At 34.7% G+C, this 16677-nt stretch overlaps 1 protein-coding gene across 1 annotated transcript in view; it reads right to left on the minus strand.

Moving 5' to 3' along the window:
• Positions 1-12681: 12681 nt before the first annotated feature.
• The window catches only part of LOC141919629 (protocadherin-17-like), a 66775-nt gene continuing 62779 nt past the window's right edge, over positions 12682-16677 (minus strand). The window contains exons 3-4 of the transcript XR_012622036.1: positions 14187-14270; positions 12682-12708 (exon numbers count right to left, since the gene is read on the minus strand). The gene's annotated coding sequence lies outside the window, so the exon portion shown is untranslated. The remainder of the gene's footprint in view (positions 12709-14186; positions 14271-16677) is intronic.

The raw sequence follows: 16677 nt of genomic DNA on the forward strand, positions 1-16677 counted from the left end.
CCTTGCTGTTCTGGAGGCAAATCAGACCTGTGAGTCACAGACAGGGATAGGCTCTGCTTCCAAAATTCACAACAATGTCAAAACTTCCACAGCAGAAAAGCAATTTCTATCTGCGGCCCAGGCATAGCTCACAGCCCTTGAAATTTTTCCCTATGCTTCTCAAAGGTATAAAAACACAGAAGTCTATAGCTGGCAGTGAACTAAAAATGTCTGACTAGTAAAAAGGGTGTCTCATTTCTTTCTACCAAAGAGGCAAGGCTGAGAATGGACACTCAGTTTTGGTTTCCAACATTTGCCTTTAAGTCAGACTGGCACCTACTCTAATTTGCAGTAAAAAGACCATATGACAGTCATGAAAAGATATTTTGGCCTCTTCCTGATCCCACCATAAAAAACTCTTCCTAGTCCAGGGTTGCAGGGAGGAAATGTACAAGGGCTAGATATGCCAGCCCTGTGCTTAGCTGAGAAGGTACAGGGAAACTTTAGTAATCGGACAAATTCATAGTTTTAAACAGTAAATCTGTTTCCTAGAAAAGAAGAGAAACAAACCTGCAGTAATTAACAGAAGAGAGCAGGCTTGCAGATCTGTTAGAAAGAACATTTTTAATATAGCACATTTTCCTACTCTTGATCAAGGCAGTTCCACAGATTTTACAGTGGAATTGTTTCAGTACTGGCATCTAAAAATGCATTGAGTCTTAAATCTGAAACCTAACTGAATTATTTGTGTAATCATTTGCAGAATTTGAATGATATTCACATTGCTTTTTACTAACTGAATTGTGAGCTAGTTATAATTATGAATAATTTCTGTATCTAATTTGTAATATTTAGTAAATACTAACAATGTATATTGTACTGTGGCAATGTTTAGGAATCCAGTCATTAACCAGGCCCATTGTGAGGCATCCTATACAAATATTAATAGATTGTACAGTTAGAGACAAGAGGTAACAAGTGATTAGGACTAACAAAAGCAATGAATGGGAAGGAAAGACAACATTAATAAAAATATAATCATGCTGTTGACATTTCCTGAAAATACCAATATAAAAGCTATATAATTTAAAGAAGATATCCCCATCTGTCATACCATCAAGCCACCAACGATTAGCTATATATTACACCACTGAGCCTTCCTCACTGGTTGCCAATTATCTCAGTATACAAAACTTTAATTAGAAGGCACCAAGCTTTCTGCTTTGTAAACTTGTCTCAAATTTGGATATGACAACTTGTTTACAGACATTGACTGATGAGGGTGCCACTGAGGAGAGCGACGACAGGCTTCTGAAGAAATCTGTTTCTATGTCCTTTTGGTGGCTCTGTTAACATCCTGTCTATAGGTAGACTCTCTTGAATGGAAGTCTATCAGGTTCTGTGTAGGAGCATGATTTTGTCCAAAAAATGAAACAATGTAGTAAAGCTTTTCAAATGCTATTTATTTTCCTTTACAGAGTCTCACAAAAATTGGCTACAGGCTATATGGATGCTGAACCATTCAAAATCTGGCCACTTTGGTGAAAGAGAGTAGTTTCCTCCACATTCCTGCCAGTATGCCTAGATTTACATTCAAAATCTCCTTTACCAGACATAATGAGACCACGTCTGTTTTATACTGATAGATGGAAAAGCCCACTGGGTATCATTCTCTGCTTCAAAAGGTTGATGTCATATACAGGTCATATAATTTGGACTTCATGGGAGGTACAATGCATCTGCCAGAATAGGAGTAAGAACATTTTTCATGATGCTGCTCCCAGAAAAACCCTGAAGTTGTCTGGGCATCTTAAGGAACTGTCACTCGGACATACAGATACAGAAATACCTTCTTAGGAAAAAATTACTTAAAAGCTTCATATAGAGTCTCTCCTATGCTATGGTAAGTAACATATTCATTATTGTTTGATTAGATGATGATCTAGACTATTGTTTAGCAGATTGGTGGTGTGTTTTATTGCCACCTTCAAAAGAGATTTGCAGAACAGTATTACCCTTATGTCAATTTATGAAGCACCTGCATTATCTTAGGAATTTGAGTTTCATAATGCTATCCTACTTAGCTTTCTGCCCTGATAGTGCTCCAGTTAGATCTATCAGAAAGCATAATTAAGTATGCTTTTTTCAAATCTGATTCTAAATAAAACTAGTTTGGCAAAAAGAATTGTGCGTGTAAACAGATTCAATACCATATTTTCAAGTTCTCCATGTACTGTAAACAAATTTCTGAAAGACACTTACTGAAGATGACTTCAGAATATTCAAATCTTTCTTCTCCCAGATCCTTCATCAAGAACCTTAAATTCCAGATCTTTTTCTTGTATTTCAAGGATCGAGGAGATTATAGATATTGACAACACTAATACACAAAATCTCTCCTGCTAGTTACTTCTATTTGCAGCAGTTGAGCTGCTCAACTGAGAGTCACTTTTTCACTTGTCATCTTTGTATTTGTTATAGCTTCAAGTTTTGTACTGATGTCAGCATACTGTGATATGACAAAACACGTTTTTAAGGAAAATTGGTAATTTGGGAACTATTTCCAAAGACGTCACTATGTGTTCATTGTTTTCACTAATATCTTCACTTTTTAAGCCTGCAACTGTTAGAAGCTATTTTTCTGGTCTCTAGCAACCCTTCATCTCAGCCATGTTCTTATAAAAAGTGTATTTTAGTCCTGGTGATAGACTTAAAGGCTAGTTACAAACATCACCACCAAGTAAGATGCAGTCAGTGTAATTTCTTTCAGCTGTGCCCTCAGCTTACTTATCTGAGCACCCTACAAAGGATATCCAACAGTGAGGCAGTAGATAAGTTAAACACTGTTCTGGAAAATCGAGTAAAAGATGCAGCTGCTACCTTTAAAGCTGCTGAAGGATTCAGAATATGTCAGTCAGTGTCAATCTATTGACTTTAAGAAAATCTTTACTCTGTAGAGGTAATGAAGAAACTACAACCCTAGAAATGGGTCAGACATACTGTAAAATGCAGTAAAACCTATTCTAGACATGGATCATGATCAACTTTCTTGGGGTATTTAAAGAGACCTTTTCATTTACTGGAACTTATCACTATAATATTTACTTGAGTTAGAGTTTCATGTGTGCTTTCCACCATGACTTCATTTTAATGGATTCCCCTTCTCGCAGCATTTTTGTTCTATTGGAAAGAAAAGGCAAGAGACCTGTACAGTCATTATTAGTCTGAATTCTTAGTATCACAGATAATGGAAAGCAGAGAAAACTGAGCCCCAATATCTATGGCATGGTTTTTCAAAAACAGTCTCTGGGTTTCCTAATAAAAACGTAGCTTTCCTTTGTTTTTCTTTAAGAAAAAGAATTGCTTTAATTCCCAAGGAGACAAAAATTGTGTGTGAAGCACCATATCTGAAAGCAAGGCTCTCTCTGACCTTCAACAAATTCTGTAAGGAATTAAGGTAAGAAAAAATTTTCTTGTAGAAAAAAAAAAAAACAACTTTTTTTTTTTTTTTTTAAGTCCACCTGTTACAGCACATGCATGGTATGTATCCTACTTCTCAGGTATCTAAGAAACAGTTTAGCAGAGTTCTAAACTTATTTGTAAGCTCTCAAGTGACTCTCTGCAGTTCCAGCTGAAGATGGATACAAGGCAGCTAATTTGCTACCACCAAGGGAAAATGTTATAACATAAAAACATTCACTCCCGGAGCTTCAAAACTGTCGAGTGCCTAGGGAGCCTGACTATTTGTAGAATTGATACTACGCATATGCTTCCTCTGTAACTGTTACATGCATACATCTGGCATCTGTCTCTGTGTTAAGCAGACTTAATTGTCCCTAGTATTACTATGTAAAAAGCCTCTAACCTAGATGGTTAAAAAAAATATAAATGAAAGGATATATGTGTTTTTTGTAGAATTATTTTTGCATTATTGGCAAGATATGCAGAGAGCTCTGCACTATGACTATCGGCAAAATATTTTAGCTCTGCCTTCCAAATAACTTTAAAGAAAGATCACGCTCTTTTCTTAGCATGACATTTGGCACTTTGTACAGCCTCTTAATCAAATGGGGTTGTTTTAGTTGGAATCCCTTTTTCCATTTATTCTCCTTTTTTTTTTTTTTTTTAATTTTTTCCCCTTTCTTGATTGTTGATCCTCCCTCTTTTATCCACATCAGACTTCAGAGCATTTAATCATTTGCCAGACTTGGCTGGACCAATTCTGAAGATACGTAATTTTTTTTTTTAAGTGATATTAGGGGGACTCTATATGTTAGTACATTATTCAGCTCACTGTTGTTAGCAAAGTTAAGACTCATGCAAAGCACCTGATTTCAGATTTCAATATTTTTTTAAAAGATCAAAGAGCATGGCAAATCTTATTCTTTGGTTAGACAGACCATGAGAACAGTAATATTCTAAAAGATGGAGGTAGCTGCATAGAACTAATACTAAATTGAAGGCCTTTTGAAGTTATTTTAACCTTTGTGTCAATGCTCATCTCAAAATGTCCCAACAAAGTAAAAAAACTGTTTCTAATTGGGAAAACACACAGAAATTAGTTCTTCCTGTAAAGTAAGATAAGAAAATGCTGGTGGTTTGATATCTGACATCATTCATGATAGCAAAAATGAAATATGTTCAAGGTCCTTCTTTTACTAAGATTATTTCTTTGAGCAAGACTATAAAGCATAGTCTTTCCTAAGGCAACTGTACCTGCCTAAGTCTATTTAGGATTCAGGGAAAAGATATTCCTACAGCTGAGGTCTTCTGAAGACCCTGATTTCCTCCTACCGTGTGCACTAAATCCTAGTGAGCAGGAAGACAGGCCATAGTTTTTTCACACCTCCTGTTTAAGCTTTATTATCATGCAACAAGGAAGCAAACCAGAGAGAGCTTCCATCTAACCTGCTATTTAAGGGAAAATTCTTGTCAATCAAGGGACTGGGAAAAAACCCACAGGAAGCAGACTTAGATGCTGAATATTAGCTTCATCAGATGCCTAGCAGCAGCTACAAGAGAGAAAATAATTTCATTCAAGAAACAGAGACAGCCATATAATCTGATTTCTGACAATTAAAATTAGGCTAGAATTCTTAAGCTGTCTCTAGAGGCAATGGAGAAGGATGAATTCAAAGAGCCATTCAGAATGTCAGTGATACGCTCCAGATCTAAACCACTTCCCAGACAGGCCTGCATATCTTCACTGAATGTGCATGGAGTTGATGTCCTGAAGTTATCTACCTCTGTGTTACAGATACATACCCATCAGTCTTGCTTTTCCCATTAGCTGTCTTAAGCTTTTCAGCACTGAGAAAATTGTCTGTTTTGAGTCAACGGGTCCAATATTCCCTATTTTAATGTAGATGTGATTTAGGTGTGTAACAGCATCATGAATCCCCCTTTCCAAGATGTGCTTATATCAAGTTGGTACTTTTTTTTACACAATTAAAGTTTGTGTCAAAGTAAGTGCTGCATTTTGAATGCCTGAACGAACACACTGGAATCTGCTGCTCTTCATTGACACGAAATGTGGCTGATCCATTCCCTTCTTGCAGCTGCTACTCTGGCTCCAAGTTCTTATCAGAACCTTACCAGGGAGTGGTTTTGCTGACCTATAGGTGTTGTCACCTTTATACAGGCAAGATGTTTGACACAGTGTGAAGTGGCTTTTTTATTTTATTTTATTTTATTTTATTTTATTTTATTTTATTTTATTTTATTTTATTTTATTTTATTTTATTTTATTTTATTTTATTTTATTTTATTTTATTTTATTTTATTTTATTTTATTTTATTTTTATTTTATTTCCAGAAATTTAGCAAGGGAAATCCAAATCAGCTGATCAACTATACTTTGTCTACAGAGCAAGTTGGCACCTGAAGTATGACAAGAACATCATCCTAGCTCCTACTGGAATTTAGAGTTGGAGGCAGATGAGAGCCAGTGTCCTTGCCAACTCTTCTGTCCAGTCATACCTTGCTTTTTCAGCCCAGGCTGTGTTGGCTCACAGATCTAGCTGAATCCTAAACACAGAAGAGTACTGGATACCTTGCAAAGATGCTAAATTCCAATTTTCTGTTTCATCTACAGTTCAGACTTACAGATCTTCTGCAAATATTACTAAAGCATATGTTTAGCTTTTGCTTTAATAGGAAAATAAAAGGAAGGGAGCTTCATGAATTATAGCCCATATTTATGTATCAGATTTTTCATGACTACCTGTCTGTCTTGGGAGTACAGAATTGCTAGCCTTGGATTTTGGAATTCAGACTTAAAGTTATCTGAGATGCCCAAAATTCAATCATAGTATCTCACTTCTCTCCTTTCCAAGGACAAAATAAAAGTTATTGATATAGAGCAGCGTACCCAGAATACTCATCAGCCACTGATTCCATTCTCAGAAATAGTTCTGATCTCAAAATTCTTATTTTAAACGTTGAGTAGGACTGAGCTCTTCTATTCATTAAGTCTGTGGCTTTCAACATCAACCTAAATACTCCTTTAAGTAAAATCTCAGCTTAAATTTGGCATGTGCTTTTTGATTCAACAATGTTGAATTGGTATTTCTTAGAGAGTCAGACTGGGGTGATAAACAACTGTCAACAACTTTGTTCATTAAATATCAGTCACAGTCCTCTGAAAAGCTGACACACTTATTTAGCAGCTAATTTTTCTTTAAACATAATCATGTGGAAAACCAGTGATGGTAATCCTGTAGAGGGCATCTGCATTATCAAATGTTCTCATATTACCACAGATACATTTAGCCACTACAGCCTATTGGTCTACATGATTTACAAATAAATTCAATTGCAGCTTGATGTTACAAACTGCCTTCATCCACAGTTCACTGCACCTTTATAACTTCAGGAAGTATTTCAGAGTCATGCTGGACAGCGTAGTAAAGTCAATGTTCACAACATATATTGGGATACAATATATATTGGGGTAAATGTTTTCAGTTTTCTCTAAAACTGAATGCTTGTTTTCAGTGGAAAAAAGCTAAGGGCTATTAAAAAGAAAACAATCATTAAAAAAATTATATGAAAAAATATAAAACTAATACAGGAAAATAAAGGGCAGTTCTTTACTGGGTTAACCACTCTGAATGAAAAGAAGTTATTATGTAAGTCTGATTTTCAAGTCAAAAAGCAAAAGAGAAGAAATCATATATTAAATCTAACTGTTTATGTAAAATGTCTTCCCTCATGTTTCCTAGGGTTAATTCATTAGAAATTAATTTGTTTGCAATCTTTCTTTGAAAAAATAATATCTAAATTAATACATTTATTTTGTTTACTGTGAGAATCTGTTCTATAAAACAATTGACAAATCTTATCCTTGAATATAATTGCCTATTTAATTTCAAACAGGAAATCAAAGTGGAGTAAAAATACAATATAAAACATTTCACATAGAGATGGATATGTAGATTTGTCACTTTTTATTTTCTATCGTTAGAGACAAAAATACAGCATTTTCTATAAGCTTTCAGTGTCACAGTTAGACTGCTCTAACTATGATGACAACATGCATCTTTGATGACATGGATGAATACATCTGAAATTCAAGTCTTCCTTCTAGCAAAACTGTAATCCTGTACAGAAGGTCAATGACAATCTGCCTATTAAGGACAACTATTTGCAAGTAGTAAGCAGCATTTTTGTTAGGATTTTTCTCTCTGCATTGCTATATGATATCTGCAGGGACATGCATCTATTTACCACACTAAATCCTGTTGTTCATCTTTTGCATCTAAACATATCCTTTGTTCATTTCCTAGAGGTAGACAAGCAGAACTGGTGTTATTGTTAGCATTCTCCAAAGACACAGTCAATGCAGATCTAGCTAATCCCCTCCTACTTATTATTCAGCAATCAGTTTCTGCCAATAGGATTTGGGAATCCCAAAAGACAACGTTTAAAGAGAAGGGTTAAATTCAGCTTGTTTAATGACATTCTCTGTTCCTGGGATCATTCATCATATTCATGGAATTTGTTCCATGGAGGGACCTAAGGCTGCCAATTAAAATAAATTAAACTAGATGGACAGCCATCTGAGTGAATGAGATGGCTGTCATGATCTGAAGTAACTTTATTAATGGTGAGAAGCTATGTTGGCACAGACAGTTCTTTTAATCTGCTCCAAAGGCCCACATATTCCTTGCAGAAAGTTACATTTGGGAGGTATCACCTCTAGAGTTAAACTCCCTGAGAAGCGATCATATTAAGAAAAACCTGCTGGGGTACTTGATTTAACATTAAAGTGAATTTATCAGTTACTCCTAAATTTTTGAAAGACTAATTGAATTATCAAAGGCTGCAATGGGGAATGTAAAGCCTTCTGAGAACAGATCTGTAATATAGATAAAATCCTTAACTCGTGCCATGTGATTATCTTAAAATGTAGCAATAGCTTGGGTGCTAAAACACACCCAAATTTAAGATCTCTTTTGCCTGTCTAAAATCTCTCTCTACTCGCCAAAATTATGGGGAATGTTAAGTGTTTGGGACAGGAAAAAGACAAAATCATTTTAAAACCTCTTATTTATTCTGTGTCCTCTTTCAATGTCTTAAGGTGTGCCGGGTGCTCACTAGGGTAAGTTCTATCAAATTTGTTGTTCAACTGTTTACGACATATATGTATTTTAATCGTAATAATTTTAATTACGATATTAAGATATATATTTTTTAATCTTTCAATTTTAATTGGTTTTCATAAAGAATATACAATTTCCCTCATTTTCAGTGAAATCACATATGATTAAAATCAAACATGAATGCATCATATTCCTGAACTAGGGCATATAATAGTGACAGAAAAGCTGCTATTAGTGCAGACATTAATTTCATCTATAAAAATTGAACCTTGCTCAAAATATTACAAGATAATTATATGACTTCTTTTTATTTTATTTTTTAGTTGTGTCTCTTTGATGTACATATAGGTTTCAAATTATAGAATAAATCCTGGCAAAGGAGACTAGTGGATTGGGGGTGGGTGAGTCTGGCAAAGTTAGAGGAAAAAGGCAATTTTTGTATCCCAATGACACTTTTGTCAGAAATCACCTTCATATACATACACAAACATAAATGTTCACAAGGATATTGTTGAATCTATATTATAGAGTCAAAGCTGTGTCTACAATACATACATTTTCATACATTTGTCGCACATATGTATGAAAAGTACTTAATTACCCTATTAAAAATTTAAAAGTACAAAAAAGCCATCTTAAAACTGAATCCATGAGAGTAAAGCTTTCAAGACTTGCATGACAGAACAAAAAGATACAAGACTAGCATTCACCCTATAAACCTACTAAGATACAATCAAGTGCAGTGACAACAAGGCTGAGGTGTTCACTGCCTGAAGAGGTGAAAAGAGGTGATTGTAAGAAGCGTGAAGACAATTTTATGTCCATAATGCATTCATCCCAGAGTGCAAGGACATCTGTTAAAAATGCTTTCTCTTAACAAGCACCTTTAGAGATACTTGAGTAAAAGCAGGTAAAGAATCACAAATACAGGATAATTTAAGAACAGACTATAAGGCATTAGAAAGGACATACATTACAATCTTATTGTCGTAGAAGTGTATCCTGTGATAATTATGACTAATTAATAATTAAATCAAGAAACACCTGCTTATCTCTCATGCACAGAGGAAAACCTGTAACATTCTCAAAACATGCTGGTGGTGTTTGCATTTTCCCTTTCTCCTATGGAGATCTCCCAGAGGCATGCAGAATCCATCACTCAGTGAAATGGACCTGGGAGCAGATCAGGAGAGGCTGAGGAGCTATTAGTTGTCTCTAATTTATTCTTCTAAAAAGAAGTTGCTTAAAGAATATGAGAAGGGAAAGAAAAAGACAACTGCCCCCTGCATTAAATGCATGTATATTCCTTTAGTATTTGCAAATCAAATGTCTTGCCAGACTCTCAAGATCCTCAGAAGTCAGATTGCTTGTCCCTGATTTTTGGAGTGTCATTTCAGTGACAATTCCATCTTATGACTTTCCATCTGCCACCAAAGGAAACAAACTTTTTCAAAACTGAATAGCTTTGCACATCCACTGGCCTTCCATCATATTTGTTCCACTAATATGCGTGGTCATGACAGTTTTGTCCTCCTTGAGCTTCTCCACAGGGCTGTTAGGCTCCCTGTGCTTAATTATGTTCACTAGACCTGTTTCTGTTGCACTGTCTACAAATATAACATACTAACAATAACACATAGTTCCATGAGCAATTGAACTAATTAAAGCTTATTTTCTGCAAATCTTTGTATTATTATTGGCTAATGTGTCTTGGAAGGCACAGTCTGGTTGAGGCTTTCTTGGTAACTGAGTCATTATTAATTACTTTCTTCAGTCAAGAGTCTTCAGTGTCTAATAATCTGTGACATCAGTTTTTCACTTATATTGGGCACTTACGTAGTCTATTACAGCTGTCTATATCCACAAAATTTGTGGAAACTTATTTTTGAGGCCTGTGTCCTTGGATAGATACTGGTTCAGAAGTTACAGTTAATCAGGGAAAAGGCAGACACAGATTGCATTTTCACAGAGTTATTTCTTAAAAAACCTCATAATGTATCTAAAATCAAATTCTTTTTCCATAACTGTTGTTGAAAGACTGATCTCCCTACATAGGGTGGGTTTTTTTCTTGAATATCCTGAAGGTACCTAGGAGATCTTGAATGCTACCATAACCTACTTATTTGCTGCATTTTTCAAATCTCACTTTCTGACCAAATCAATGTAAAATATGTTTAAATGACTTCTCGTTGAGAAGCAGATAAGACTGATTAAAATGATTCACTATTGTGTCCAGACTGATTCTGACACTGAGCTAACTCAGACACTTCCACTCAGTACTACTTTGTGCTCTTCATACATACAAGTACATATATTTACACATATTTACACCTAACTAAGGAATGTATGTGGGACTTAGCCCCAGATTCTGACACTTCTGTGCCTCCAAGGAAGGAGTCCATATGCCAGGTAGGTGTCTAACTTCCCATTATTGTACATGGAGACCTACTCAGGAGAGTCAACACAATGCACATGCTAATGTAGATATTTACAGTTGATCTGAATCCCATTGCTAATTAACTGTATGAATGTGGACCAAAATTGCACTCCAGATGTTTAAATATAGATGTAGGTTACCATCTTTAGGCAGAAATATTTGAAAATACTTGGTTCCCTACCCTAAATATGGCATTATTAGTCTTCTATAATGAGACATTTTGCACAAAATCTTGGCAGTGATTATGAGCAGAGCTGCAGAACTGACACCTAATTGGATTCTTTTTGTTTCTGTGTTAGAAAAGGCCTATTTTGATTAATCAGTCTTGCTACAAAAACATGCTATTTCTTTCACAGCAGTTTTCAAGAAAGCTGTTCTGAAACTTCTTGGAAGACACACTCCAGCTTGTTATGCCCAGCTGTGTTACATCACACAACAACACACTCACACATGATAATGAAAACTATATCATCCTACACCACTCAAAAAAGAACTAATTTAAGTTAACTTGGTTATATTCCTACCTCTTCCATAAGTATAAAGATCTCCTAGTGCTACTTTAAAAAACAGAGCAGATTAGCTTCTCACACCTTGAGCAAAGGACAAGAAAGGAGAAGTTTCAAGAGATTACAGGACAAAATTAACCATAGGAAGCCAACATATTCTATCAGATCAAAATATAAAGATTAGGAGGAAAAAAAGCAAAAAGCTGAGGCAATACTTCTGCTGAGAACTGTTTCTCTAAATCAGAATTGTAAGTTTAGCCTTACCATTCTCCAGCATGCACATTATAAATCTTCATGCCACAATAAATATCGCTTATTTGGATCCAGTTTTAAGCAGTATCCAACGACAGTTCACACAAGGAAGGGAAATTTATAAGTATAAACTTTCAGGTCAACAAACTTTAAATCTAGCAAGCTTAAACATTCCATTTTCTACATGAGTAGAAAACAAAAATCTTTTAAAATGGAACATTTATCAATAGGTCTATCTGAGGAATTTAAAGCACAAACAAAAATTTACAAGTATGCACCTAATACATGTTGGCAAATGTGCAGGGAATGTCTGGTATATACTTGCTTTGCTTAAAGGAAAAATCCTATTAAAACCAAAATAAAATAAAAATAAAATCAGTGATTATAAAAAACTCACAGTCCGCTTTTAAAACAGTTTCTTTTCCTCACTAAGTCACAAATCCCTTCAAGTCTAACTTTTAGCTTATTTCAATGGTTGTGCTTAAGAGGAGCTGTATGAGGTGTGGCTTTGTTTTGTTTTGTTTTGTTTTGTTTTCCCTTTAAACTGGTATTAAACAAAACTGGAATAAAAGGTGATGTAACAGAAATGAAGTTTTATCTCCAGTAAGCTCTAAACCAGAATGTGTTTCAGTACAACATTTTTACTTGAAGATTGTTTTACCAATATTGGTTCTGTTATACATATGTAGCAAAAATACATAACTCTAACCAGATCCATAATCTAAAATTAAGAATTAATTTTGCTTTGTGGGAAAAAGAAATGTGATGAATTTTAAAAGATGTCCAAAACTGGACTCTGGCTACGCCCTAACTTAAGTTCTTCCATACCTGCAGGGTCTTACCGAAAAGGAGGTGAGCTGAAATGAAGACAGCGGGACTTTTTATCCTATGCACATCTAGAGGATCTCCTTTTAGAAATATATATGTATATCTGTAGTGATGAACAGGAGAAATATCTTCTGAAAACTATGCTTGCTTTAATGAAATATAAATTATTGCCAAATATGTGAAACACAATATATTAATTAACAATTCTTTTTTATTTTTTATTTTTTGGTATTTGTTTCTCATCTTTTTTTGTTTGTGTGTTCATGTTTCTCTTCCTCTGTTCCTCCTTCATAACATGTAATAGAATGCTCTTTTGATACTGACATCTGGTTTTCTAAAGTGTCCACAATTTTACTTTTTCTGTGAAATAAAAATAACCAGAACTAAAAATAAACCACAGAATTAATCTCCAAAGCTGAACAAACCTGAATTGTTATCACATTTTGTTATTTTACTTTACATATTATAATCAGTTCTGGGTATTTTCCTCATGAAGTACATAATTAATAAACTCATAATTGTATATTGACAGAAGTTACATGACACCAAGTGAGACACGGAGTCAGTCACATGAACTCACAGAAGCAAAAAGCAAAAATAATATTTCAAGCTTTATATTTTTGGTCAGGTATAGAAATTCTCACAATATGGACAAGCAGATTGTAAATGAAAAACTTCTTCATTCTCAGCTGAAATCTGTGTCTTGCTGTAAAGCAGGTAATAATACAAAGTATTTAATGCTTTAGCAAAAACTGCCTTTTCAATAAATTTACACTTGGCAGTAATAAGCTATATTGTGCAGTGTTTAATCTGCTCTTAAAAAAGTGGGAAGAAATTCTTCTGCCCAGCTCTCAGGTATTAAGTCCGTACATCTTTTATGTTGACAGTTCAGCTTCGGGCTATAAAATAGAAGAACCTGTTCTACATCTACTGTTTAAAACAAGAGCAGAAAAACTAAACCTCCATCAATCTGCTGTCTTCATTTTATGGCTTATCTGTGGCAAAAATGAATCATAAGAAAGATTTGTTCTGATTCCACAGACAGATCCATCAACTTGCTGGTACCTGTGAACCACGCTTTCCTATAGAGATTGGTGGTAATGGTGCAGTTGCAGTATTAAACATACTATAACAATGAGCTACTGCTCTTCACTTACAATTACAGTAAGAATCTGTAATAAGAATGTATCTAGAAAATGTGCTTGCACACACCACACACCAGAAGTAATACAAGTTCCCACAGTTGTTTTTTTCACATCTGTACTTCCTCCAAATGGCATACTTTCTTTGAGAAGCTCTATGAGAATAAAAGTAAATAGAATAAGACAGTGATATAATTTTGAATATTTTTTCTGAGGAAATTTCAGTCCAAATCCTTTAAATACAAAATGCATACAAGTATGTGGTTTCTTCATCAAATTACTTGTGAGCTCTTCAAGAAATAACACAGTCTATCCAGTTCTGAGATGTGACTTTTTAAGCTGCGACTTTTCAAAAAACAAACCCTATACAGCTTTATAATCTCACATTTAAATTTTGGATCACAAGAGAAGACAGCTAGCAGATGAAGTATTTGCTCACCTGAAAGAAGCAGTTCAACAGACTGAAGTCTACTTGTGATGGTATGTAGGGTGAGGATAGCAAAGGAAAGCAAAGTCGGGAATGCTTGAAAAATAAAATATTTTTAGTTAACAAGAAGAAAATTAAAATGCTGTGGAAAGGATTCATTTGTCATCTGAATCCCTCTCCCAAAATGGTCTCTGATTTCATCTTAACCTTCTGAATAGCCATGTCTGAAAAAGTGCGGTAGCAGTTCTGTTAAAGCGCTTGGTTCTTTCAGTTAAGGGCCACTGCAGATCATATTCAGGAATAACTCCCAGTGAGGTAAATATTCAACTCAGGGTAAAAGGGAGCGTACAGCGGAGTGGTGATGCACACGGTTTAGTGTAGTAACACTGCATATAGTTTCATCCTCTTTTTTTTAGATAGCTTTATCCTGACAGCAATTTCATAATGCTTTCAAGTCCAGTGCCAGAAAATATCAACTAAGTGGAGAAAAAAATTGAGACATTCTTAAGAAATGATAGTTCAGTTTGCTTTAAAGCATGACGCAAATGTGAGAAAAGGGATGGAAAAACACACAAGTATAGTTTGCTGGCATTTACTCCATAAAGATTGTGAAAAATGTATCTTCTTTGGATTTTTTGGATATTTGCAAAGCATGAAAAAAAACAGCTAATTACATAAGCTATCAACAACTTCCCATGGAAAGAGCTTATAGGGTTTCTGACCTGATATCATATTCATTTAATCTAATTTATGAAACTGCTTGAGGAAAGAATCAGCTGCTTTCTGAAAGACTGACTTGGGGATTATTTGAGCTGTATAATTGTTCAACTGATCAGACTTAAAAAGAAACATTTTGTTTTACATTAATCTTTCAGAAATGGGCAATGAATTTGAGAAATAGATTGCTGTCTAAAATTCTTGCCAAAAAACTTCTAGCTGAGAGCAACCACAATTACTTTTTTTTTTAACAGTCTCATTTTCTTATTTTCAATCTTTATTCAACATCTGTTCTTTCCCCCCTCCACTGTAACATAATTATGCAGAAATCCAGCATAAAACAGGTTGAGCAGTTAATAACAGGCAGCTTAAACATTTTTTCACACTGATGCCCTGCAGATGTTTCTTTCTTTTTCTTTTTTTTTCCTTTGGCTTCTCATTTAATTTGTATACATTTCTTTCCTGATCTTGAAGTATGCCCTCACAACAAATGGAAGCACCTGAAAATAAGTCTGTGAAATGCACATGTTCATAAGACCTTTATTTTGATATGTAGTGCATTTAAAAGGACAGCGAAATTCATTTTGCCCAGTTAAAGCAGAAGGAATTCGACTGAGATGATAGTCTCTCACCACACTCACTCCAGAAAGACCTCCAGACCTTTGAAAGCCATTCTGTATAAAGGTTGACAGTCTTTCAGTATATGTCTATGTATATGTTTTCTTTCCTCTAAAATAGGTTCACTTTGCTTTTCTATATTTGACATAAACTCACTACACATCTCAAAAGTAATCATGGCTCCATGATAAATAGTCCTCATTTTGCAATACTTCAGTTCAGTAATTAGCACTTGACATTTAGCCTAAAAGAGATGGAAAAATGTTATACTGACAGATGTTCAAAAGGTCCGCTAAAATATAAGAGTTCCTCCATGCAGAAACAGGTACAAGATGCTGTTTTCCCCCGAATTTCTGGAGTTCACTGATTAAGATAAATAAAGGATCGTAATTCATCTGGGAAAAATGTTTAAAGAAGTCCAGGTTAACTGAGAAAAAAGTACTGAAAGTCTAGTAAATCTTCACTTTAGTTCACACCATTAAAAAAGGAGGATATAAATTGCAAAAGACAATGCTATGCAGAAATAGAATGGATTTCATTTTATGTGATACATGTAAACAAACAAAGCACAGTAAGTGTAATTGAATGTACAACCTATTGTAATTAGAGGATTCTATCTTCAGGTTCGCATAAATACCTTAACTGGAATTATTCCAGGAATGTTGAATTGGTTTATAAAAGATGAATCCAAACAGCCCAATAAGGATGAACATTTTCCCCATGGGTTTAGTAATGTATACCTCTTCACATTTGCATTCTGAGCACTGAATAACCTCATATTGTCACTGGTTTATTTTTATGTTTTTAGTATTTGAGGCAACCATTGTATATTTTATGTATTTTCTGGCAGAGTTGTGTAAAAAATGTTGATTTTAATATTTTCCCAGCCTGGCTGCTGCATGAAATTTTTACATTTACGTGGAGTTTCACTCACATGTTTATTATACTATAGTTGGACAAGATACTACCCTTTACCAAAGAGATACCATGTAATCTGATGGCTGCTGCTGGAGGAAAAATATAATCTGCTTTCATTTGTCTCCGAAGAGGTGCCGAATAGTTAAAAATTAGTACAGAAGACACATGTAAATTCCTAGTTTATCTGTGAAACGTTTGTTGTTTAAGAGGGTCACAAAACTGCAGCTTCTAACCTGCAGAGTTTAAAGTA

This window comes from Strix aluco, chromosome 2 (assembly GCF_031877795.1).
Source record: "Strix aluco isolate bStrAlu1 chromosome 2, bStrAlu1.hap1, whole genome shotgun sequence".
Classification (NCBI taxonomy): domain Eukaryota; kingdom Metazoa; phylum Chordata; class Aves; order Strigiformes; family Strigidae; genus Strix; species Strix aluco.